Source organism: Platalea leucorodia, assembly GCF_965183815.1.
Source record: "Platalea leucorodia genome assembly, chromosome: 6".
NCBI classification, from domain to species: domain Eukaryota; kingdom Metazoa; phylum Chordata; class Aves; order Pelecaniformes; family Threskiornithidae; genus Platalea; species Platalea leucorodia.
This window is the reverse complement of record NC_138828.1, coordinates 66,187,125-66,214,075: the sequence shown is the minus strand read 5'-3', so window position 1 is coordinate 66,214,075 and position 26,951 is coordinate 66,187,125. Positions and strand designations below refer to the sequence as shown.

General features: G+C 44.0%; 1 protein-coding gene across 1 annotated transcript in view; it reads left to right on the top strand.

Moving 5' to 3' along the window:
- The first annotated feature begins 927 nt into the window (after positions 1-927).
- The window catches only part of RBPJ (recombination signal binding protein for immunoglobulin kappa J region), a 152,538-nt gene continuing 126,514 nt past the window's right edge, over positions 928-26,951 (top strand). Inside the window, exon 1 of the mRNA XM_082316158.1 lies at positions 928-963. The gene's annotated coding sequence lies outside the window, so the exon portion shown is untranslated. The remainder of the gene's footprint in view (positions 964-26,951) is intronic.

The window sequence follows — 26,951 nt, the reverse complement described above, 5'->3', positions numbered from 1 at the left end:
GCACTGACATTGCCTCCCAAGTTGTTTAATCAGAACATTTCATTAGTATACTGCTATTTTTGTGCCAAACAATTACGTTAAATTTGTCCCAGGGCAGTTGTTTGAGGAACGCCACCAGTAAAATCCCTCCAGGCCCATGACTTCCCCTTTGTCATTTCCGCTTTAGCTACTTCCATACTTGGCCTACAGCTCTCGCAGCTACTGATTGTTTCCCACGTGACATCATTCCAAGTGCTTTGCTAAAGTCCAGATGGAATACATCCCCTGAATTTTTGTCATGTTGACAAGCTGGTTACCTGATTAAGTAGCAAGATTAGTACTCTGACATGTTCTACTTTGGGAATTCTCATTTGTGTCCCCACTTTTCGTTACTTCAGAGTTTGCCGTGATTCATATGCACTCTTCTAGAAAGAATAACAGCTTGGTAGATGTTTTCCAAAAGAAGTCCCAGAAGTACTCAGACATCCTCATACTCTTTCTCTCTGGATGCATCATAATGCATATAAAATGAAAGACTGGGTCTGTTAGAACTACCTACACATTGTGAGAGTGACCTGCCTCTCTGGTCCAGGCAGAAAGATGTTTGCTGCTGTTGGTTCCTTTTAAAAGCTCAGAAGTTTATATTCATCCTGTCTCTGTCTCATCGATTATTGGCTGATAAGCACCAGGCCCAGCTAATAGAAAATTGCTGTAAACATAGTATTAAGAACACAAGGCTGGTTTTATTTAGTCAGAAAAACCATCACTCATCAAACTCACAGAAGAGTAAGGGCAGTTAGCAAGCCTTATTGACAAAATGTGATTAAGTGAATTGTCACATCTGTGTTCATTAGCAAAATTATTCAGGGGGTGCAAAATAATTTACACCTGGTTCTGGTTTCCACAGGTCATTGGGTGCATATCACTTAGAAAGGCTCCTGACAAGGCAGGCATGACACCCAGATAATGACTGCTTTCAAGAAGGTAAGAAGTTTCCCTTTGCTTCAGTCCTTTGAAATCACAGAAGAGATACAGATAAAGGTAAAAATACAACACTTCAATTGTGCCAATGGGTTTAGTGGAATGATGTGGATGGCACTTTGTGGTTCATTTGTGAACTGTCATGTCCTTTGGGAACTACCTGGAATATGCTCTGTGTGCTCTGTTGGATCGTAGAAATTCTAAAGATGACTTACTTTATCCAATTTCATGCCCTATTTACAGTCAGTCACTTCGCCCCACCCTTTTCCAGCAATCTTCCCATGATGGCATGTTCTAGCTAAAGTTCTGATCATCTCTAAGTCTCAGAAGAGTGAAAGATACTTTGTTTCTGTTATATTCTGTCTTCCAAGATAAATAAGTCTGCATGCTACTCTCTGCTGAGACTATCGTGAATCTCTAAGACCAGGTTCTAATTCTAACCCTAAATCTATGGAAGATTTCTCATCTTCTGGATTATTTTTCCTATCTACATGTGCAGGCAGACAGCTCCAATGCTACAAGTGTCTGTGTCAGGTGTTCTGCTGGTAGTACAGAAATGCTTAATCGCAAACACAGTTTCATTCTGAAGAAGAACTTAGGATTACTTTGCTTAGCAACCTGGCTCTTGGGGCAAATATCTACAACAGCTATGAGGCCCCTTACCACTTAATTCTTTCAGGATTCAGCAATTTTGTCTTCTCTGCAGGTTTTGAGATAAATAAAGGGAAATATTGTAGTTCCTACTTACTGTATAGGGACCTTTTTCACTCATGGTCTATCTGTCCTGAAATAGATCCTGAGTGGGATTTTCAGCTCCCAACTATCTGAAAATATCTTCTGATATTTTTCAAGACCGTGTTCTGGGTGAATAGCTGCCTTTGTGTATGAAACAGCTTATGAAATGTTACCTCTACTGCATATAAGCAGTGTGGTAATGTTTATGTCTGCTTTGCTGATACTACCTGGATGGGAGCAGAAGTTGTACCCTCTGTTCACCCTTCTAACACGTTGTGTTAGTTAATGTGTTGACTATTCTGTTACCATTAAACTTCTTTCTTAGAAACATGGCAGAGGAGAGCCCTTAAAACTATCTGCATATCCTAAGTGTGTGTTCTTTATGGTCAGCTTCATACGAGTCTTTCTAAGTTGAATGCCAGCTGTTATGCTGGAAGTCTTCATCATAATTCTAATGGATTTACCATCTTCTATCATCATAGAAACCATCACAGCGATACTTTTATATAAAGTAATGAAGGAAGGGCCACATCCACTTAAATTTGCAGAGGCTGGGCATCTGGAGAATTACTGTAGTTAATATGATGTCACTCCATATATTTGCTGTTGCAGGAAGTGACACGGAGTTTCTGAAGAGGAATTATGCATAGGAAAAGACCCAAGACATTCTTTGGGCAGGAACATGTGCCATTGGCTGGATTTATCTGTCTTGCCAGGAGGCTCCATGCAGCCTGCAGTATTTTTAGGGAAGTGGAGGCTCATGGTGAAGTCTTAGCCTTTATCTTAGTAGGGGCCTGTCTGATGAACACACTCATTACATGTCCATAGTGCAAAGAAAAGCTAGAAAACTGTGTTTGCTTTTCCCACCACAGATGAGGGAGCAGTAACCAGCAGTTACTGCCCAGTGAGAGTATGGATGGAATGGGTTTTTGAAGAGGTGTTTGCACTGCCAGGAGAGGTGAGGAGCTATTTCTGGGTGAACTGGCCAGCCATCCTCCCTTCTGAAGCCTCACTGGCAGGATGGCTTTGGCAGCTGGAAGGCAGTCATGCAGTGGGGCACAAGTGATAATCGCACCTCTCTCTGCCCAGCAAAGCAAGAGCCACAGTCACATTTGTGCAAACTCCTTTTACTCACCAGCAAAAGAATGGGGGGTGCTCAGCCCAGCCCAGTCCAGGACAAGAAGAGAACCATCCCTCCAACACACGTCAAACAGTCCAAACCGTCTATGGATCTTCAGCCTAGGCAGTATTCCTGTTTCTCTAAAGGAGGGCTACTACAGTTTGGAAGCCCTCTACGCAAGCTCTTTCCAAACACTCCTCTCTCATTTCCCTTGGGCTGGAAATCATTTTAGATTTGCCAGCTGGGACTCGGCCCCTGGGCTGATTCCAGCACCTGAGCCTAGTTTTATGTCAGAGTGAGCTGGCTGATCCCGTGGGACGTTACAGTGTTCCCTGACGCAGGTGGTGCTTGGAAAGGTGCTGCCAGACTTCTGCAAGGAGGTGGAAAGTGACAGTGTCAAAGCTGAGCGGTGGCAAAGCAGTGATTTCCAGCTCCTTCTGATGTTTATTTCCTGGTGAGTGGCATGTTTAAGAATATTCCTAATGCTTGTGGTGGTAGCAAGAAGTGATATAGTAGTTGCTTTGCCTATTCCTTTTGTTCTGAATTTTAGAATACCTGTGACTAAAGATATAGTTATCCCTGCACCCCAGAAGAACCCCCAAAACAGAGACTAATCAACTGGATAATTGCCCACTCCTAAGCGTCTGAATGTAAAATGAAACTTCTGGTTTAGTATTTTCTGTGCTGCTTATCTTCCAGTGTAAGCAAATTGCCTTTTGATATAAAATACATGGTTCAGTCTCTAAGGAACCTGTCTTTGTATACTTCTTGTGCATTATTATTTAAAAAAACAAAACAAAACAAAAAAACCAAAACAACAAAACAACCAGTAGCCTGAGTGATCGCAGCTGAAGAATGCAGACTTTGTTCCCAGGAAAAAAGTAAAAGGAAAGAAAAATTGCATTCAATTCTGTTATGTAACCAAGAAAATAAATTCTTTCAAAGAAGAATAGTGCTAGCTTTTCCCCCTCAAAGGTATTGTATATAACTAACATAATTAATTATAGAATTATTCACAACCAGGAACGAGGATGTTTGATTCACCTTGTTTTACAAAAAAACCCAAGGGTCCTCAATCTGTTGAGTGCCATGCAGATAGCAATTGAAGATTGTTTCTGAATACAGATTATGGGACAGAGATTGGGGAGTTATAGGATGAGGAGGATTGTCTCATGTACACTGATGGCAACAGAAAAAGAAAGACCAAATGGTTTCTGTGCAGTCATGGCCGTAGCTTTCAGTTAAAGTCTGGTTTATATTCAAAGCTCTCGCCAAACATTTGCTTTTGCCGTTTCTGGATTATTTATCAGTTCAGATTGACATAATAAGCTTTGGAACCGTGATCTAAGTCAGATGTCTAAATCTGGCCTTGTAGAGGGAACAGAGTGGGTTTTCCCAGCCTAACAAGCTAGAACTTGGCCTGTCAAAGGAGTCTGCCATGAAGGACTAGAGAATTAATGAAGTCTGACCCTTTTCTGTGGAGGCTGCTTTTGAGAGCAATACTACTCCATGGCTAGTAAAACTGGGCAAGCATCCTTTCAGCATCTTTCTTCAGCAGGGTCACCTCTTTCACAACTACCTGTTACGGCTCCTTTTCCAGCAGCTTCCACCTGACCAGCTGGCCTCAGTGGGTCCCCCCCAGCACAACAGGGCTGAAGCTTTTGCTGTGGGGGTGGCTTCTTGGGGAGGTAAGCGCTGTGCATCCTCGCAGGAGGGAGGAAGCCTGAGCTGTTGGGCGGTACGCTGCTCTGTGCGGGTCTTCGTGCACGGGGAGTTGTGCGTGAATTCACAAGCCCAGGCAGAGTTGACACCTGTTTCCTCAGGTGTAAATTTTGGCCCCTCTTCCATCACTCAGTATTTTGTAGGCTGAAGAATTGAAATACTCTTAGGTTGTGCTACTGGTCCCATGCAGCTGAGGAATTACTGAGGAAGCCAGGCGTACTCGGCTACAGGACTCCCAAAGCACCTGCCCTCGAGGAAGCCAGTTTACGCTGCAAGCAGTTCTGGGCGCTGCCTGTAGTTCACATCTCTGCCCACCGTCCTTAGCCGACTGCTGTCTAGTGCAAGCGTGCCGGGTGGTTGCGTGCCTGGGGAGAATCTCCCAGCCGGCTTGTGATGCGCGGAGAACTCGGGGAGGTAGCCCTCGGGGCCTGTCTCCAGGGGACTTTCCTTGCAGACGCTTCTGGACACTGACAGTGTTTCTTCTGCCCCAGTCCCTGGGTAACTGAGGTGCTAGCTATTACTTGCTTCATCTGAGAAACGTCTTGGCCGTTTTTGTGACCTCTTTAGGGATGCTAGCTAGAAATGCTGGATCCCAGCTTACGCTGCAGTTGTGAGGCTCTGCAAGCATGTGCTCCAAGAGACTATCATCCATTGTTTTTTCCATTATAGAGTCTTGGACTCTAGTGATTTCAGAAACATTTGGCCATACCCTTAAGACAAATAACTCAGCCTAAAATGTCCTTCTGGGAGGAGGCTAAGCAAAGCTTTCGTGATGATCTTCAGAGTAGTGCATGTGCTTTATGAACTCTCATGTACGATGTATCACTTGCTATACCAGGAGCTCTAGATCTATTGCCAATGATTTCTTTCCTTGCCTGCTCTAGAAATTGATATACTTAAAAGTAGTCATAATTGCTTCTCAGGTTTATCACCTGAGATGAATGAGCCTCAGTGGGGATGCTGTTCCTCTTCCTCCTTTACAGTCTCTTCCATGCTGTGGCTGGTTTATTCTCACAGAGTTTGCTAGGTAACTAGAGCCATAGCTCCTTAAGATAGATGGTTACATTTGTGCTTTGCCACCTGTGCTTCCTGAAGACAATTTTGGGCTCTGCTGGCTGAGAATGATGGTTCATCATTCTCTGTTGTGGTTGTGACAATAACTCCTCTGTGAACTTTCATGCCTGGGCCTACATAGACATGCTGATAGTTTAGTCCCGTCTCTGCTTAGACTTTTCAAGACATGGCAGTCCTTTGGGCAGGAGACTTGTGTGTCATGCAGGAAGTGTAGTTACTTGCATACTGAGTATCTGCCTAAGCAAACTGCCATAGGCTTGCTGGAGTCATGTGGAGAGAGTGTGGCTGCGTGTAAGATCTCATGGTGAATCAGCTTGCAGGTATATTGGGTTACCTGGTGGGCAGCTTGCTGCAAGGATTTTTGGTAGTCTTTCTGTTGGCTGCAGCTTCTCTCTAGGCACATCTGGTCGGACCTGCAACCAGCGTGGGAGTCACAGAATCATAGAATGGTTTGGATTGGAAGAGACTTTAAAGATCATCTGGTTCCAACCCCTCTGCCATAGGCAGGGACACCCTCCACTAGACCAGGTTGCTCAAAGCCCCATCCAACCTGGCCTTGAGCACTTCCGGGGATGGGGCATCCACAGCTTCTCTGGGCAACCTGCTCCAGTGCCTCACCACCCTCACAGTGAAGAACTTCTGCCTTGTATCTAAGCTCAATCTACCTCCTTCAGTTTAAAGCCATTACCCCTTGTTCTGTCACTACATGCCCTTGTAAAAAGTCCCTCTCCAGCTTTCTTGTAGGCCCCCTTCAGGTACTGGAAGGCTGCTATAAGGTTTCCCTAGAGCCTTCTCTTCTCCAGGCTGAACAACCCCAACGCTCTCAGCCTGTTTTCATAGGAGAGGTGTTCCTTCCCTCTGATCATCTTCGTGGCCCTCCTCTGGACCTGCTCCAGCAGGTCCATGTCCTTACGTTGGGGGCTCCAGAGCTGAACGCAGTACTCCAGGTGGGGTCTCATGAGAGCGGAGTACAGGGGGAGAATCACTTCCCTCAACCTGCTGGCCACACTTATTTTGATGTGGCCCAGGATACGATTGGCTTTCTGGGCTGCAAGTGCACATTGCCAGGTCATGCTGAGCTTCTCATCAACCAACACCCCCAAGTCCTTCTCCTCAGGGCTGCTCTCAATCCTTTCTCCACCCAGTCTGTATTTGTGCTTGGGATTGCCCCAGCCCACGTGCAGGACCTTGCACTTGGCCTTGTTGAACTTCATGAGGTTTGCAGGGGCCCACCTCTCCAGCCTGTCAAGGTCCCTCTGGGTGGCATCCCTTTCCTCCAGTGTGTCCGCCGCACCACACAGCTTGGTGTCATCTGCAAGCTTGCTGAGGGTGCACTCAATGCCACTGTCCGTGTCACCAACAAAGATGTTAAACAGTGCCGGTCCCAATACCTTCCCCTGAGGAACACCATGCATCACTGATCTCCACTTGGACATCGAACCATTGACTTTGACATCAAGTTATGGAGCAGAGGGATGTTACAGTATGAACGCAGGTGCTGCTCTCAAAGAATGTGGATGAGAGTGAGGCATGTGCTCAAAGCAAGACATCCAACAAGTCTTCCTGCCTGGGGTAAGGTAGAAGGCCTCTTTGAGTCAACCCAAACTTCACATTTTCACTCTAGACTCCAGCTTGTCCCCTGAAGGAACAGACCCATTTCAGAGGGACAGATGTACTGCATACAGTGATGGAAAATATAAGGTCAACAGGACTTTAGGAAATTGGAATTGCTATTTAGTAAATAAGTACTTCTAAAAAAAAAAAAAATCCCTAAGAGGCCATGGTAACCTTGTGATGACTTTACTGAGCTGCAGTGCATATGGCTGCTTTGTGACAAGGGTTCTGCAGGCTGCTATTTTATAGTATTAAATGACCTTAGACCACTTCAGAACAAAAGAAGAACATATTTATTTAATTTTTCATGGTTAACAAGCAAGCGTTACTGAACAGGCTGTCCTAGTATTTTCTTTGAAAATAGTGCATTTTCAGAAGGAAAGAAGTCATTACCCTATTCCTGCCATAGTAAACAATCAGCCTTAGGCTCCAGTTCGGCAAAGCACTTATGTGCTTACAGAAATGCTACTGTCAATGGCATTTACAGATCTGTTTAAAGTTAGAAATGAGAACGTGAGAATTCAACTGAATCGGGGCCTCGGTGGTGATGCCAATTGTAGTGTAAATCCAATCTTCCCATTGACCAGTAGATGGGGCAAGTGAGCCTCCGTACAGTTATGGTCAAGCTTTTCCTGAATGCAAGGTTAAAATGTAGCCCTCTTTGGCTCTTAGGTCAACAGTCTAGTTTGAAGGCTCTTTACCTTTGTACTGTAAGGGTAAATTACGTACTTTGACGCAACTGGACTATTTTCTTTACAAACATGTGTCGTAAACAATTGTTCTGTTCCTTGAAATTCTGAGATTTAAAATTATGTTCCTTTCTTTACACAGGGATGGAAACAAATCTTTTGAAGGTTTTGTTGTGCGAAGATATGGGAATGAGTGTTCCCTCCCCAAAACTAGCCAATAGTTAGGTGTTTACAACACTCACGGGGATGCAAAGGATCCAAGTTTTAGTCCCTGGTAGTCTTCCATGTGCCTGTAGAGTGTACCAATGATAAGATCACCTTACCTGCCTTTGGGTCATCTTCTCCGATTCTCTCCTCCAGAAGCTGTTGTCACTTTTATATATTTATCGATGCGCCAGACTTGTACAGACTACATGAGTGACCACAGTTGCTGGCCACAGTTGCTTTCTGCCCACGCCTCTGGCTTCCTGTTCACACTTCATGTGATGTACTTATCCAAAGAGAGGCTGACTCTCAAAATAAGTCAGTCCCTGAATACTGCCTGTTATAAGGAGTAAAAGCTTTGTCTTGGACATGTAGGAACGTCGATTCCTCCGTTTCCCTTTAGCCACAATCGCACTTCTGCCTGTTCTTCTACACGTGAGCTCCCTAAGCTTGCTCTGCTTTGTCCTCGCTCCTTGGAGCTCAGCTTGGTCGTGTGAGTCCTGGAGCTGGTTGTGTTCTTGCAGGCAATGTGGTGCAGGTGCAAGAACCATTTGCTGCCTTACACTGAGGCAAACAACTCCAGTGAAATTGGCCTTGTGTGAGGTAGGAGCTTCTGCAGGTGCAAAGCCCAGTGATGGTGGGGAGCTTCTGCTTGTCCTATAGATGAGATATCATTGTTTGGCTAGCTGGGTGTATCTTGCCCTTGTGGAAGCAGCTCCCACTGTTCAGCCTTGAATAAAAGGTAATGATATATCTACCCTGTTTTATTTTAGAGTGGGGCAAGCTTCCTGAGATAGTTGGGTGGAGAGGTGAAGAAACTTGTATCTATATTAAACTGGATAGGCCAGACAAATACAACATGTTAATATAAAACAAAACAGCTTGGCTAAAGATTTAAAAAAAAAAACCAAAAAACAAACCAACGAACCAACCAAAAAAAGCCAAAACCAAACCAAAAAATCTCAACTCTTTCTCCTCAAACCTTCAAAAACTGAAACGGGGGAATAGATGCGAGCCTACCTTCTCAGATATGTAGGGAAAGCCTTAGCTACTGGGCTTTGACTAGTTTAGCACAGGGGTCTATGTGCCACCATCTGTCATTATCTGTTTGTGATATCCAAAACTTTTCTCAGGATGGGAAGGAACACTGAGGAATTCTTGGCTGAATTAACATGACTTTGTGCTCTTGCTTGAAGCTGTTATGTGGTTAAAACTGAGGTGGGTAACACTGAGTATGGAGGAGGACAAGGTTTAAGCTGGTGTAAAATGAGAGCAGCTCCTTTGCAGACAGTGAAAGTAACCAGACTCTACAGCCGTCTAAACTGGTAAGAGCCTGGCTCACCTCTCCTAAAGGACATTGTACAGAATCTGGGCATTGCCTTAACCTATTCCGTATTTTGGAGGAGCAATTTGTGTTAGCTTTTCCTCATGTCACTCAAAGGTTGCTTCAGCTTCTCCCTCTTTCGCAGCCTCGTGATGCCCTTAGACCTCATCTCTAACTTTGCCTCCTCCACGGTGAGCATCCTGACTCAGACCAGGCTTCTCACAGCCAAATTCCTACAGCCTGCCGCAGTTCTGCTTTCTTTACTTTCCATTCAGTCTACTGACAGTCCTACAGCAAAAATTCCTCTGGCTCCTGTCATATCTACCTTCGCCTTTGAATGTTTTCATTGGCTCCCTATGTTTTGAATGAAATTTAAATTCCTCAGTGCGTTTTCAGCCAGCGTTTGCATTTTCTTCATTGTGTGTGTCTTGACCATCCGGCATCCTCTGACTTCACCCCTGTCCTCGTGGTCTTCCTCTATTTATTTTCTTCCTATCCTTCCCTGTTTCTGAAGAGATGTTCTCCTAATAAGCTGAGCAGTGTTACTAGCACTCAACCCCCCTACTTTCACACTCTACTCCTGACCTTCCCTCAAGAGCCAGTGATTTTTCTCTTAATTTTCTGCTTTGTGGATGGAAAGAGCTGCTTTATAAGAAACGTACTGCTCCCGGGGTAGGTATAAAGCATGGCTCAGACTGCACAGGCTCCTCAGGAACGTGGGTTGTGACACAAATGCAGCGTGAGGCAGCTGGAAAACACCTACGGCGTGCGGTGGTTTATAGTAAGCCAACTGTTCAGTGACATGCTGGCCTCTGAGGAGAGCTGTGCGTGCTGTTATCCAGAGGTGTCTCAGGAGGATTGAGAGTCTGTCTGCTATTTGGCTCCTCGCAGGCAGCAGATGTTCCATGAGAAGGTGAAACATGCAATAAATGACTGTATTTACTTGAAGCAAATCAGAGCTCAAGAAAAGGCAGTGGTCCAGCCAAGTGTGTTTACTGCTGCGGGAATGCTTTTGTGCTGATGCAGCATCTTTCACCCAAAATCTCTGGACATTTTGAAAGCGTTAACAAGGGTAGGGTAATGCCAGTGTTTGCAGATGTATTTGAGCCAGCTTTTTACTGCCTGTTTTGGATACTGCCATTCACATAGCCTACACTGAGTGTGGTACTGCTATGGCTACTTGGCCGAGTGTGTCCATAGCTGCATAGATGGCTTCTGCAGCTGGTGCTGAGCTCGCGCTGACGCAGCTATGTTGGTAATGGGACCTGAGTGGGCCACTGCACAGTTAGCTCAGGTAGGTACACGTGAGCTGCAGTCACTTTACTGTAAAGATATGTGTCCTGTTTTTAGGGGGGGGGGCGGGGGAAATCTAAGACCTGGACTGAAGACAAAAGACAAGTTGCAAAGACACATCTCTCTTTTCTAATGCTTCTTTTGAGGGGAAGAAAATGGAAAAAATGAAGTACTGAGTAGGTTATCAGTAGTGAAAGTAGGTTCAGGCTAGGTTGTGCTATGTCTACCTGCTGAGTGAATGTTCAGCCAATGTCTACTACAAGGAAACATCCAGTGACCCAGAAGGGACAGAAGTAGTCTCTTCATGTGTGTGCATATTTTCCTTATGGACAAACAGATACCTCTTCGGATGCTTATTTTGAGATCCAGAGGTCACCTGTTAGTCTTCAGTGGCATACAGAAGAGGACTGTATCTTTAGCCAACAGCAGGGTGTTAAAGCACGGATTTCATATTGTTTTTCTAGTAAAGAATGTGCTGCCAAATAAATATCACCTGGTTCTGGGTACGTGCCCGGGGTTAGGCGATGAGTTAGGAGCCAGCAGGACTCTGCTGCCCTGAACAGTTTCCAGCAGAGCCCTGGAGACTGATAGCTCCAGGATGACTGGGGGATGGCTCTTCCTCTCTGATGTATCCCCAGATAATTCGGGTGGATGTCTCCTCTGCGATGGTCTGGTGGCCCTCTACTCACATTTCCACAACATGCAAAAGGGGACAATCTCTGAAAATTCTTGGGATGGACGAACTGCTCATGTCCTTCCAACTTGCCTACTTTTTTACTGAGAAACTTGCATTGTTCCCTTCTCCTCCTTTGCTTAGCTCGCTCCTTGTGGTTTTCCGCGGACATTTTCCCCAAATGACCTTGCTAGAACCAAAGTGAAACAAAAGGTCCTACCCACTTTCTGCTCCGCGTCCATTAACTACAAAACGTTTTCAGTCTGTGGAGAGGGTTTTGTCTGCTCTTGTTCTCTCTGCTCTCTGGCTGCCCACAGTGACAGCCGTATCTGTTTGAGGGAAGCCTTGCATGTGCTGTGACTGGCTCCTTCTGCTAATAATTTGTTCTCTGGAGCCTGTTGCTGCACAGTATAAATAAATTTCACTGTTTAGTACTTTCCCTTTTTGTTCCCCCTGCTGCTGGCAGTGAGTTGACCCACCCTGTTTTGTTTTTCAAAGTTATCTTTCTTTGCCCTTCTTATATCAGACAAAATCACAAGATTAAATTAAGAAAGATGCATACTTTTTTTGGCTGTCATGTGTTGCACTAGAAGTTCTGTATAAAATGGGAATTAAAATGCAGCTGACATCCATTCAGTTTGGTCCTGGAACAGGGAATAAGACTTCATCCTGCTTCAAAAATTCTAATGGTGTGTACTGAATAGATAGTCTCCATATAAAAAACATTTTTCAGCCATCCTTCTGTGTAAACTCAGTCTCTTTATAAACAGTCTTAATTTGGCCCATTCCATGCGCGTATGCTGCTAGAATGACCAGGATGTTTAGCACATCAGGCTTAGCTTTGCAGTGGTGAATGTAGGTACTGGAAGTTCTCCAGTCGTGGTAGTATGCATGCCCCTGCAACCTCTAGCTCGGAGTAGGGTAAATATTTAGAGTGGCTGAGCCCAATTTGGGCTCTGTGCTGTTTTAACTAGATTGTTCCTGCCTAATTTAAAGCTGGCTTAGGCATTTCTCCACCACACCAGAATCACTGCTGAGTACACGTACCCCTAATTGGGTATGATGAAGGCCACAGTCATGTTTTTCATGGTTCCAAGCCTGATGCTTAGAGCACTTGAGGTTGTTTTTACTGTGTGAATATGACTGCATGTGCATTTTAATACAGGGAAAAACAGACTGTGATAGACTAATGAAGTCAGTAGGGTGGTTACATTTGCCTACTTTCCTGGAAATCTTCATCATTCCCGTCTTCCTTGGGATGAATAAAAGGAATCTATCAATGACAATATTCTTTCTGTATATTTTTGAATCTTTTTATAGTATAAATAGGTTTCAAATAACATAAATCAAGTGGTTTTTGCTTTCTCTTCCACTGATTTCTTCTAAGCAAAGAAGGACATCTCCATGCACAGGGTAAAAAAGGCAGAGAAAAACTAGCCCTTTGCCATTTGCATTTTACAAACCAAATCTTGAAAAAAAAATTACTTGAAGGAGGGGAAATTTGTCACCTTAACATTGCAAATGATGTGAAACCAGAATGTCCTCCCACCACAGCATATGTTTGTGGTGGGTAGGCGGGGGAGATGCAGGGAAGAGGTGATGGTATAAAAATACCTTGTAAAAACAAATGTTTGGCTAGGGGAGAGAGTTTGTCACTTCAGCCAGACTAGAGGGGGGAAACCAGACAGACAGGGGGCGGATGGCGGTGGGGGGGAAGAACTTATGTCACTTCAGCAAGGTAAATAACTCGACAAAGTGTCTCAGAAATAGCAGTCAAATAATTAGCACGAGAAGATCAGATATTAAACAAGTAGGTGGCCTAGAAAGTTAAGAGGAAGGAGTAAAAGCTATTTAAACAGAACAATGAAGATTTATAAGAAACAGTTAAACATGTGGCAAATACCAAGCAGAAGGGCGACAAGTAAAGCAAGATAAAGCACGTGGACTTGCTAGTAGCCACTCTTCCTGCATTTTCATGAACCGAGAACCATGATTTTTCTCGTTTATCCTTACAAGAGTTCAGATGTGCCAAGTCGAATACAGACCAGGGGCTCCATATGGTAACATGACTGCTAAATACAGCTTTGTAACGTATCGCTAGCACGGCGCGCTCTGCCCGGGACGTTTCCCTCTGTGTGCCACATGGAACAGTTTGTACGCTCCACGGCGTCCAGTACCGCGCAAATGTGAGCAGGCACCAGTGTGACCACCCACGACGGCAGCCAGGGTGGAAAATGACAGATTGCCTTGTCGTGCTCAGGGGGAGTTTGCATGCTGTGCTGGGAGACGGGCATCTCCACGTCTTGGGAGCTGTGGGGTGAGGGAGCCGGTGGGAGGGAGGGTCAGGAGGGACGACGCTGGGTGCCCCTGCCCAGTTCAGGTTGGCAGTAGCAGCTGTCAGCGTTGGGAGGGCAGTCTCCTTCCTATGTGTGATATTTATAGTTTTTATTTGGTTTTGATTGACTTGCCTCAGTGCTCAAGAAGGCGCCCAGCCCAAGGGAGAGTGGGTGAGTGTGTGAAAAAGAGAGAGAGACAGAAGAGGTGGGGAGAGAGCAGGCTGGTGAGGTGCCCTTTACGTCTCATAATCTGTTATCCAGACGTGGATGGCCCTGTTTTACAGACAGCTTCAGATGCCGCTTTCCTTTCTACTTCTCATCATTATTCCCTGTTGCTTTAATCTCTGGAAATTTGTAAGTGGCTTGAATGGATCTCTCCATGAACAAAAGGTGCTTTGCTAAATCAGACAAAAACTGCCCTCCTGCTCGCTCTCTTATTTCGCTGGGAAGTATGTCATTCTCCTGCCTTGGTGGTGACTTTCGGTGATAGGTCATTCTCCCTCCCCCATGGTGTGGGACCTGCAGGGTATTTTGGCTGAGATGGGGCAAGCAGGGCTCCGGTGCTGTGTGCAACGGGTCTGCGCCCCTTGCGAGGGCTTATGGCAACCCACCCGCTGTGCTGACAGACTGGCTGGTGGGGCTTCAGAGAGGGGTGGGACTGCTTTTAGCGCAGGCTGGGTTTCAAGGGTGGCATATGCCATGAAGTCCCTTGGTGTCCAAATTGCAATCAAGGACAGAAGAAAATTCATCTCTCTCCTCCTCCTCTGGCCTAAAGCATGTTGCTGAGGTCTGTTGCACAGGGCGGGACTTTCCACTAGTAGGTGTTCATACAAATGTGGCTATATCTGGCTATCTTCATATGTTGGTGTGCAGTCATTTCACACTTGCATTCCACAGAAAAGCAACGGGTATTTTCCCCCTTCAACAATTTTCAAAGAAAATACACTAACAAAACATTGTTAGAGAAATTTTGCACGCTCCAGTCAGCAAACTGAAACCTAGAATACCTTCTGAGACCCTATCTGTGCAGCTGCGTTGTTGCTTTGTCCGCCAGGGCTGACTTAGGGTAGCTGTGAGGATTAGTAGTCTGAGTTCCCTGCCTTACATGCATGTAATATTAATGAAATATTTTGGTGGAAATCTAGCTTTTACATTTCAGATTTGTTTCGTTGCACCAGTTGGTGGATTGAAACTGCCATCACAGCAGCTGCCTGAATATCATGTAACGCAACATGCCTTGATGCCTTGTCATATTTCAGTGTTTGCTCGCAGCACGAACAGTCCCAAGCATTGTGTTGGGTTTTTTTATGAAGGCCCAGAGTCAGTGAAATAGAGAGGATCTTTTTTCCGCCACTTTCTCACAAACGCACAAGTTCTCATGCCTTTCCATTATGCCTTCCTTCCACCAATTTAATGATTCATGCTTTACTGTGCTTAGGGGTACTTGCACCGTGCTAAGAAATGCAATACAGAAAGCCTATGTAGATGCTTCTGCATTAATGTCTTACTGAATATACTGAGGTCTTACTGAATATACGGAGTATGTAATGCTATAATAACTAAAGACTGGATGTTATAATAGTGAAAGCTAAGAGATGTACAATTAGTCAAGAACTTTTTTTCTGGAGATGTTAAAACTAAAACTTAAAACTCTTCCTGGAAATTCAGTACTTGTGATGAAACTCTTAGGGGAGTTTCTTATGTGTAGCGTGCCATTTCTGATAAAAAAGAGAGAGAGAAGCTCATTGCAGAGTGTTCAATAACCTGGTAGCTGGGTGATCTTTGAGATGTACAAGACCAAGGTCTAAGTTCTCAGGATGAATTAGAAAAAAAAAGGGATATGAATTTATCTCTCCAGTGTTGTAGATAAGTGTCTTAACCGTTGGGCTTTTGAGGAGGGTGCATGAATCTGATTTCTGTGGTTTCTTTCTGTGAAAACTCTCAGGGTCTAAAATTCTTCCTTCTTTTTATTTTTTTTATTTTTTTTTAACCTGGGATGAAAAGTTTATGTTTTTGCAAAATGGAAACCTTGTTATCCAGCCAGCTAGCATAATAAAAGTTGTAGGTGTCTTGTGAACGTGAGGCAAAGAAGAAGAAGAAAATGTGTTGTTTCATTGGCTCTGTGTGAGAGGAAAGTCTGGGCTTCATTTAAAAGTCAAATGTAAATTTTTTTTTTTTTTCTAACTTTGGCTTGCGACAGATCAAGATTTGACATGTTCTCATTTCTCCTTGTGAGCTGCTAAGGCTTCAGACCAACTTGATCAAAATCTACCTTTGACAGATGACAGCAGGATTTCAGGAGTGATCTCTATCTCAAGACGACTGCCCCTTCTCCACAACCAGCAAGTGGCAATAGCATTTTAAAGGAAGGAGATATCAGAGAGCAGCTTGGTTTTCTCACTTGTCATCGTTATTTGTTTCTCTCCTGGCCGAACCACCAGAAGCAGGTTAAGGATGACACAAACTAGCAACAAATCACGGGGTGGAGGACAGAGCATGTGACAATGCCCTGGCTATGGTGCAAACATTTGAGCTACATTTCGAAAGCCTGGGTTTGTGTTCAGCAGAGTTCATGAGTGAAAAATAAAAGTCTTTGACGATAACAATCAACAAGCTCAATCTCATTAGTGTCTACCCTTCAGAGAAGAGGCTGGAGCGGATCCCATCAAGCTGTGATTTGGTTCAGTGCACTAGGGAAGGTTCCTAGAAGCATTCCCCCAGCTTCTTCACACTGTGCACTGAGGGGAAAAAAACAACATTTGGCAATTTGTTGTCAATATTTGTATAACTCCTGATGCCACTAAAACTGCATATGCAGGCTTTAAACTAACAAAAACAAAGCCATGGCCAAGCTGGAGAGCTGGATTTGTTTCCATGCACAATTAGGTTTATTTGTTTAGGTCTCATTTTATTTGCTTTCAGATGACTCAGATAGGAGTATTGCAATCCTTTCAAAGTGAAGTAGTGTTCTGTGTATTTTGGGCATTGGGCTTAGCCAAATGTGGAAAGAATTGGCTGCTCAATACTATTTTCCTATCCAGAGGTTTTTCAAACTTTTGAGAGGAACTGAAGGAATGTCCCTTCCATGCCAGGCTTCCCCCCCCGCCTTCACAGCGTCTCTCCACGTTACTGTTAAAGAGTACAGGAATTTTAAAACACTCCTCTGTTGTGCAACTGTTAGCAACTGCTCTTATTAATTGCTTTACCATTATGCTGCATGCTTAAATTCTCGCTGGTGTCATCCGTAACTTGCTGCTGTGAGCGCCTTTTAACCCATTCCAATAAGAATATATGGAGGGTGCACTGCTCAGAATCTCCCATCCTGCTAGACCAGCTCTGGGTATGCTGAAAATTATTTCCTGCATACATGAAGGGATATTTACATTTTGGCAAGCAGCCAAGTTTTCTGCTGGGAGTTAGTCACTAAGGGCAGATTATTTTCCAATAGACATGCTTGCACGCTATCGGTGTTAAGAGAATTGTCTCAAGTCTCAGTACCGTGGTGTGGCTTTTCTGTTGTTTTTTTTCTTTATCCTCCATGCCCAACCCAAAAAAAACCAAAAGAAAATAAAAATGCAGGGTTTTTTTGGTCTCGTCTTCTGCCTTATATGAGTAGGAGGCAATGGCTTTTAATTGGTGCTTTAGGAACCAGTGTGTTTTCAGGGGATTTTTTTTTTTTGCTGTCTTTGTTTTCTTCTTCTGATCATTTTGATTCTGGAAATGCCTCCTTGGGTGATGTTTTGGAAAATGTAGACAATATGAATAAATCCGCATTCATTCCTATTTCTATGAAACATAAAGGTTAAAGGATTTCCTGCACTCACCAGAAGTATGCATCTGATTTATAGCCTGCCTTAATGCTCTTCCCACTCACACTCATAAAAGAAATATAGGAACAAAGGCTAATAGACAATCTATTTTAAAGTTTGCCCTGATAAAACCAAACTGCAACTTTATTCAGTCTTAAATGTCAATTCTAAAATTTGGAATGTTTTTCTAATCAAGAACAATAAACGTGGAAAGTGTCTCCGTGGAACAGAGCCGTGGCTCAGCACGCTGCTGGCCCGGTGCTGCACGCACACTTCGGGGGCAGATGGAGCCTGCACATCACGTAGTCCCCCCTGCGCAATAGCTGGCTCTGCGAGACTGCTTGACCCCAGCAGGCACTGAACATGCTTAGGATATGTGACTTGTTTTATTTTGCTTTTAAGAGGATAGGAACTGAAAACATACCTATGGCAAATAACCAAATTGAGGAGGGATTTAAATCTTCAAATACAGTAGAGAGGAATAATATAAATTTCCAAGCCTGTGTTAAAAACTAGAAGAAGTAATAAGGTGGGCAAATAGATTGGATGGTGCCTAGAGATTCCATGCCTACGATGCTTTGTTTCCCTCTAGCTGTGGAGAACTAAGACTGTCAAAATGGATGACAGTGGCCTTACATAACAGGTATTGCTTTGTAACACCTTCAGGGCTTTTTGACACGGTGCTTGCAAAGTCCTCAGCTGCTCACAACACAGTCCAGTGCGCAGGCTGCAGCTCTCCTGTCCTCTCTCTGCATGCACCATTTTACTATGTGCAGTTCTTCAAGTCTAATCCAAGACTGAATGAGACTGTGGACTTCACTGGGCATTGAGAGGAGACTGGACTTTTCCGAGTTCATGTTCTATGGGCTAGTATTAAATACATAATTTGATTATCGAAGTATGTTGTTGATGCAGAATACTGAACTAATTTGCCTTCTCTTGAATAGTAAACATAAAATTAGATTTTATACACTGAAAATGTGGAGCCATTCCAGATGCATATCCTTCAAGCACACAGAAAAGTGTAAAGACAGTACACTATGTTATAGCTCCCTCGTCACATAAGAGACTTCCTACATTAAACTGATTTTTACCATGTATGGGCTCACTTAGTTGCCATGTACAACTAAGTGGTAAGACAGAGACTTTTTTTGGCACGTTATATATACCTTTTGCCTTTTTACTTATACCACACAGCTACAGCTGGGCAGGTGGTGATTTCAGTCTAAGATGGTTTTACCCCATCCTTCCTGCAAATGTGTAGTTGTGTGTAGGCAGATACTTGCTGGTGCCTGGCTAGTAATTCAAGTATTGAGACTTGTGGGTTTACCACCACTTCCTGATGTGCCTTACAGGTGAGCCTGCAAGGGGAAGGAGACCCTGGGGAAGAAAATAAGGAGGAAAGGACTTTGAGATTTAAAAGCATCAGCCTTGAAGCTACAAGGTAGTCAGGACATGGAAGGAAGGCAGACTGCACTTCCTCTTCCAGGCGATGAAGGACCTGAAAAGTTTGGGACTAGTTAAATCTTACAGTAGTGCCAAGCACAGGTAAGACGGTGCACACATTAGTCTTCTGTTATCCTATCCCTCTGTTCTTCTTTTCCTTAAGATGGAATGAGATAACTGTATCTAAATGCATGCTTCTGTTCAAGTTTAGGGTAAAGTAAAATAGCTCTCCTTGAAACATCTCTGGAGGGGTATAAGTAAATCTCCAGATGATACATGCACACTTTTCATCCATTGTAAAGTATTTCATCTTAGCTGAGGGTGGGGAGGAGGTGGCTACCAGCCATGAGAAGCAACTTAGGTCACCTGAACATTAAAGATACCCTAATCAGTAATGACAGCACCAAATGCCTGGAAGCATGAGGGGGAAGATGGGTCGAGGAAGATGAACCACCAGTGATGGTCTGAGGACTGAGCATGGCAGTTACCAGGAAGGCTCGGGGCTCGAAGGATACCTTGCCCCGGTATCCTCTGACACTGGATTTTTCTCCACATCTGAGGTTTGTTGCACATAATTTGACTCTGTCTCATAGAACAGAGGACAAGCTTCGGGCTGTTTTGACCTACAGGTGCTACTGTCAAAAACTACTGTTTTTTTCCCCCGCTAATGCAGATCAAGCTGCCATCCAAAAATCAATTATTTTGATAACCTGTTTGATTGCTTCTTTGTGACGTTTCACTTTTCACAGATAGTCTTTATTACCTTATCCTGTTCATTTTAAACAGGACCTTTGATCTGGCTATGATTAATAACCTTGTGGTGATACATGTTTACTTCCTCATTGCTGGATTTCATAAAGTTAAAGTTGCTGTCTTTGAACTTTATACTCTTCAACAAAGTAAAACATAGCAGACGACTTCATTCCAGCAAATTTTTGTATGTGGCTTTTCTTATTATCATTCACTTCCTTAAACCTTTACCTATAGCTATGTGGTCACTCACCAGCACATATGAGCTCCCTCTGCCCGTGCTCCGAGCTGTGACTGTAGTTAGCAGGGTGCAGCGCCCAACCCATAAACGTGCAGCTGTGGCTTAACACTTTTCTAACATGGCTACACAGCTTCCAGTCGGCCCAGGGTGCCGAAACATCTGCCTGCGATGTACCTTGTAAATAAACCCTGTATGCGTCAGTGCAGTGGCTTCCTAGACAGAGGACTATTAGTGTGCAATTAAGTAGCACATGGAAGTAGCCTTTTTATGCCACAGATGGCACAGGCTTGAGTCCAGTAGAGCTAAATGAAGTAATGTATGCAGGTCAAGTGAACAAAAGTGTGTTTACAACATTGAACAATAAGGCACAAGGGAAGGTAAAACTGCAGGTTGCGAGATGATAGGATTGCAACTTGAGACAAACCTTCAGATACAGATGAGGAGAAAATGGCACCGTGCAGGAGAGGAAATCCTTTCCCGACCCTTCCGAGCTGACGTGCAGAGCAGAATTGCTGGCGAAGGCTCTGATTCATCGTATTTGCCCTTTCTTCTATCCATGACACTACCATCACTCTGAAAGGTGGGGACGGGGGACTAAAGCAGTGTGAAAGTAAGTGGCACGCATGGTGTTACATTATCTGCCAGCCATGTGGAGAAAAGCCAATGTGCCGGAGAGCAACACAGGTTTGTGGTACAAACCATGCTCGTATGAGGGGGCAAATCTGGGGGATATGAAACTATGCCAATATCTGGCCACACATGGCCAAGCTCTCACTTCCACGCGAAAGGGGGAAATCCCTGTGTTTGTATGTCAAGACAAAAATCTGTCATTTCCACCCTGCTTTCATTCACCCCTTGCTAGCTTTGTGACTAAGGCGCTCTCTGTGTTGTGTCGCCTGCTTCCTCTGTCTCACACTTCGTTTCTTCTTCCCAAGCATCCCACTGAGGAACCATGCGGAGGCCGCACACCCCTGCCAGAAGCTGCAGTGCTCCCTGGGAGTGGGTGCTGTGTCTCTCTTGCCTGCCTGCTCTACACACAGCCATCAGTAAATACCATCTAACCCGCTCTTGCACCTGCTTTAAACGCCTGTGCGCTTGCTGAGGGGCCGGCTTTCCAGAGGAGCGTGCGTGACAGCTTTGCGTTGCTCTTGGGACTCGGACGTTCTCTCACAGCCTTGCTATGTACAGGAGGGGCAGTCATCCCGAGAGGCGTTATTCCCAAACTGACCCTTTACTGCAGGGTCTCCACTGGGATGACACCTACAGACCTTGTGCAGGGGTGCTGGCCCAGGCGCAGCGGGCCGTGACTGCTGAAACGGCCCTTTCCAGCAAACTGTAGTTCACCAGCCACTCTGAAATCACCCTTACCATCCAACAAATTTCCAGCTAAAAGCAAAAACTGAGCTGACTGCAATGAAACGTACCACTTGCATAGCAATTGCGGCGTGTAAGGACATTCACAGAAATAAATGACAGCCATGCTGGTAGCTGTTGCCGCTTTACAGCGGCTCCAAGAACTCTTTCTGTTTTCCTCAGTTAAAATGGTGCCAGGGTGCTTTTGTTGCCTGACGGGCTGCTGGCAAGAGCCTCCCTTTTGGACGCTGCTGATTGTGGTACTGCTTACTGCTGCCGGGCCTGGCAGCCGGGGTCCGTCCCACCGCCCCAGCCAGGAGCAGGCACCGTCCTGGGGACGGGCAGAGGCCAGGCCAGGACATGGGGCCCACGGCCAGGCAGGGCAGGGCTGCGGGGAGCTGGAGACCGGCCCTGCTGCGGCGCCGCTGGGGTAGGGACTGATGGCCCCAGGGGATAACGAAAGGGGTTCCTGGGCCCGGGGCAGGGTGGGGGAGCCCCGGGGGGCTGGCAGGGCCCTGGGGGCTGCTTTGGCTTCCTGGCACCAGCACTGCCCTGCGCGGGAGCCCTGCCGGCAGCAGCACGTGCAGGCCGTGGGGCTGGGGATGAACACACCTGCCTGCTCCATGCCAAAACTGCCCCCGAGTGCCTTCTCCAAGTCGTAAACCTGAAACTTAATCAAATACCAGATTTTAATGCTTTTGCCAGAAGAGGGTGACTGCTAGAATCTGTTTATTTTCCTGGATAGCTAGAGATTCTTTAGAAATGCTGATGTCACTTGAGTGTAGCCAGACAAAATTACCATCTGGCCAGGCGGTAAACAAAACCATTTGTTGAAGGTGAGTCCGAAACCTCAGCACCAGCCTGGCCTTCTGACTATAATCAAAATGTTTATGCCCATTTGAATTAAAGTCTCCCTGCAAACTGGAATAAGTTTACGCCTCAGCAGAGCGCTTTTACATGGAAACCCAAGGAGAACGTCAAGCACTTGGCATCTGAAAAGCCACCTCACAGAGAGGTAAACATCTGTAAGTGGGTAAAAGGATCCCAATGCCAAGGTTAGTTTCGAACAGATAAGTAGGAACTGAGAATAACTTGCTGCTTAACAACCGCTAAGGAAAAGATGGCACGATGGGAGAGGCTTTATTCTGTTTCAGAGGCCTGACTTTTGCCTCCGTGCTCATAGCAATATTCTTCGTTTGTGCAATGTTTTCTACCCAAGCAACAATGCTATTAAAGAAAAAATGATACTGTTGATGAATTATTTGGTGTTAGCGTTCCAGTCAGAAAAGTGAAAGGAGATGCATTTGTCATACTGAAATGATGTCACTTTGGGAAGGGAATAATGTTTTTGGACTACAAGATAATTAATGTCTGCTACCCCTGAGGGTCTGATTAAACTATCAAGTACCAAGTGACATCTTTGCCACATGACACTTGTTTGGAAACCATAAGCACCAGAACAGCATTTCAGTGTATACTTTGGCTAACGTGGAGCCACCGCTCCTCCCCAGGGCTGAATTTGTCATGACTCCTGGGCGGTGAGGAATCTTTGGTCTCTTGAAATAGGTTATTTCCTTTTTTGGAGAGAAATAAGATGACACAAGCAAGGGATTAATAAATTTTTAGGTAGAATTCCTGCAGCAAGGAATTGTGATGGACATGAAAAAGTGGTAGTACTGAGACCTTGGGCTGTGTTGGTCAGGAGGAATATTTTGCATTTCACAATCAGCACAAAGGGAGAAACTATTAAATATTTTTTTTTTCTGTAGGTGTTTTAGACACAGATAACTAATGCTGGTGCCAGTAAAGTTCCTTGTGTTGAAGAAAGTGCACTGATAAAGAGTGAGGAATACCCATCTGAGACCAAAGAGATGGTGAAGAAAGACAAGGAAAAGGCAGCAAAAAGGGGAAGGACATACAGGTGACAGAAGAAAGAAGTGACACAAACACGGGAGAAAAGCAGACAAAGCAATTGTTAGGAAATTAATCAGGAAATTACCCCAACACACTGGAAATCTGTCAGTTGCACAGGCGAATGGGCCTTGCTCTGGTAGATAACACTGTCCTAGCTTCCACCACTTCACTTTTAAAAGGTAAAATCTGTCCTCATCCTCAAATGTCTTCAGCCACTGTGTCCAAGTTCTTGCAAGTGCTGTGCAAGAAAACCTCATGCACACCAGCTCTGATAGAGCAGTGACTACAGCAGGTGAAAAAATAGAAAGCTAATTAAAATTAAATATTGGAATGCTATTGCAATTCCATCATCGGGCTTGATGTGAAATGAATTTTCATTTAAAAATAAGGGGCAAACAGTTGTTTGTATATTCTTAATTTTTTCCTCCCTGTAAGAAAGTGTACCACAAAATTTTATAATGTCCAGCTATCCTCACATACAAAGAGCTTGTTTCCTGCTCTGTAACTTCATGACTCTTAAGGGCACCACAGCCGTGATGCTTTGTTGCTCCCCAAGTTTCCCAGTTGGAAGGAAGTTTGTTGAGTAAGTGAAACAATAGACATGAAAATAGTAAAGGAAGGAGCATCCCCATAGCTCTGCTAAACTTGTTACATTCCATAGCAGGGTGAAGTGAGCAAAAAACCAAACAAAATTCAGTTTGAAATCTTTTGTTGGATTTTCTTTTAAAACTTTCTGTGAAAATATTAAATAGATTTTTTTTTCAATCCCAAAACTTGTTTTGGATAAAGCTCAGTTTTTAGAATCCAGTCCTTCTACTGGCTGTAACATTTAGTTGGTGTTAGAAAACTTCAGGCTTGGATTTCTCAGACTGTTTCATTCACCTATGTCACCCAAAATGCCAGAGAAACAATTTGGGCATGCAGGGTCCAAACAGGAATTGTTTAAAGTGTTGCCTCATCATTCAGAAACTGAAGATCAGGATTTATTTCTTTTTCTTTTTCACATGCTGCAGCAGAAATTGTCTCCAATTTCAGTGATCTTGAATAAAAATCATTTTGCTGGCACGATGTGGAAAACAGAGAAAATATGAAATAAAAGGTGTTGAGAGTCAAAAGCTATAGTTAACTGACCCAGGTATTATGGTATTATCTCTAATACTCTCAACTTTTATTTAAGTGTTTTATTAGATAATTATGTAACTCAATGCCTCTTGTTTTATTTGTTCTAAGGATTTATGTGTTTCTTAGCTTCCTAGGCTAGGGCATGGGATTGGAAAATCCCATGAAATCTCTCATGGCTTCAAGGAAGGAAGTAATTTTTTTCTGGAGTAAAGTTCTATGCTTGATAGAAAATATTTGTATATTCTCCCCCTAAGTGAACTTATTTGTACTGAAAAAAGAAACCTATTAACTGTTGTGGCTTTGGCTAGAGAGATGAACTCATACTATTAGTACAAGGAACAACAGTGAACAACAGCCATCTTTATTCAGCTGTCCCTGTACTTTATGTCCCTGCGCCCGTCACTTTGCCACTGTATTGCATTATTGTCTAGAAACCTGGCGCTCAGTTCTTGGAACAGCTCCCTGAAGCAGCAATTTATGGTAGGTCCTGGAAGATTTCAGGAAATATAATAAAGTTCAAAGTCCCATCATTTTCTCAAGGTAGACAGAGTGTAATAATATTTCCAGAGCTTTTTCACTCAACAAAGGCTAAACCCCAAGTTCAGTGTTGACAGAAGAAGTTCCTGCTGACGTTCTTGTAAGATAGCTGTGATTGAAAGAAGTTTTTATGCAGAACTTGTGGAGACTCAGCAGCATGTAGGAGGAAGTGATGGTGCCACTTTGGTGGCAATGGTGTCCTACGTCGTTCAAAGAACAAGAAGACCCTTGTAGCACCACAAGAGGACAAATTAAAGCTTACCTGAGGAAGCAGAGCTTTTCACTTTCTCTTATCACTGCTATCAGATAGGGCTGAATTGTTTGGGGGATTTGAAAGAGTAACTTGGATGAGAAACATCAAAAAGAATGGGGAGGTGTTTATGTACTTGCATGGCAAACTAATCCTGTTATTGCTGTGAGTGAGTTATCATGGCTTTTCATACAGAAAAGAGGGTGATAATTTGTTTTTTGGAGACTGATATCTGTTCACTGTTAAGGAGCTAAGGGATGGCAATTTCCACCTCTGGGTATCTTGTCACCAGGAGGAAGAATGTGACAATATGCAAAGCTTTAGGAGTCTCTGTGATCATCTCTAGGCAGCCTGTTAGAGATCAATGAATCATTTTGCATTATTAGAATTCTTGAAGTATGAAGGAATTATTTCAAGTCGCGAGATTTCACTTTTGTACTTTCCCTATAAAATGTATGCTTGCCTTAGTAAGGCAGAAGCAAAATGCATGTTGCCAGAATTTTTAAGAGCTCTGAACTTTGCAGAATCAACCAGGTATTTGTTCTACACATATGGTAGACCTGAGGTGTGTCTGTGTGTCTGCTTTTGCACTATTGAAAACATTCCCAGACTTCACAAACAGAGACAATCACCTGGTCAATAATATTCTCAGCAGAGGGCAGACGGTGGGATCTGATGCTGCACAGTCTAGTTGCTATGAACTGTTACTGCTGGCAACCGCGTATGTGGGATTTATAGGTGAATGTCCTACCCACAGCTTTGGGAATTCATTCTTCTCATGCTTTATTAATAATCCGTCTTACTTTTGCTGAAAGAATTTATAGCAGTATGGATTGTTATTGTTGGTGCATTGAAGAGCGTGCAGAGCTTTGCAAAGGACCCTTGTCTTTTATTAAGTGATGAAGAAGAGAGTTCATGGAGAGCTGGGGTGGAAAGTAAGGCTACAAAGTATACCCCATCTGGCTTTTTTTTTTTTTTTTTTTTTTTTTTTTTTGTGTGAGGCTTCTTGTGCCCTTTGCTGAAACATTTCCTGCTGGACACTTAAATGGAAGTATTCTGGTCTAAATGGACCTTGCGTCTGAGTGGATCTGGCAATTTCTATGTTAAACCGTTTCTAGAATATACAAATAAAGGAGAAGATACATTATAGAATGCTATTAAAATGATATCCATTTCTTCTCATAGTCCTTTAAAGGTGTGGAAATGAGGATACAGATATTCACGGAGTTCACAGTTTATTTCATTCTGATTTGTTATTATATTGGAAAGACAAGTTACTGAGTCAGTGTTCTAATCATTTTTTCCTTAGCTGTTGATAATTCCTTGGTCATGTTGCTTTTGGAAGCTTTCATTCTTTACTTTGTTCTCACAATCTGGAAATCGTTGTCAATTTCCAAACTTTGGTCTCAGACCGTCCTGTTTCTGTAAAGCGGTACCTTGCTTCGATTTGTTTCTCAGTCTGATAGGTTACGTCCAAGTTCCCCTTGCGTGGCATCTCGCCAGTGCCCTGGTGTGTCTGTATTCTTGGAGCAACCACCACACAGGGATATAAGATATGGTAGAACTATAACTGAAGCACTTATGCGTTGCTTATTGAAATACTAAAGAATATGCTGAAGAAAGCATTTCAGCTCCTTTTCTAAAGATCTGGGATTCTAGCCAGCCATGTCCTACTAGGACTAGAATTAGGTAGGATCATAAGATAGCATAAGACCAGATTTTTCAGTTGACTTGAAGTGGCTTATGTTGGTACTTCATTTTTAAACAGTTTGGTTTAGTCTGTTT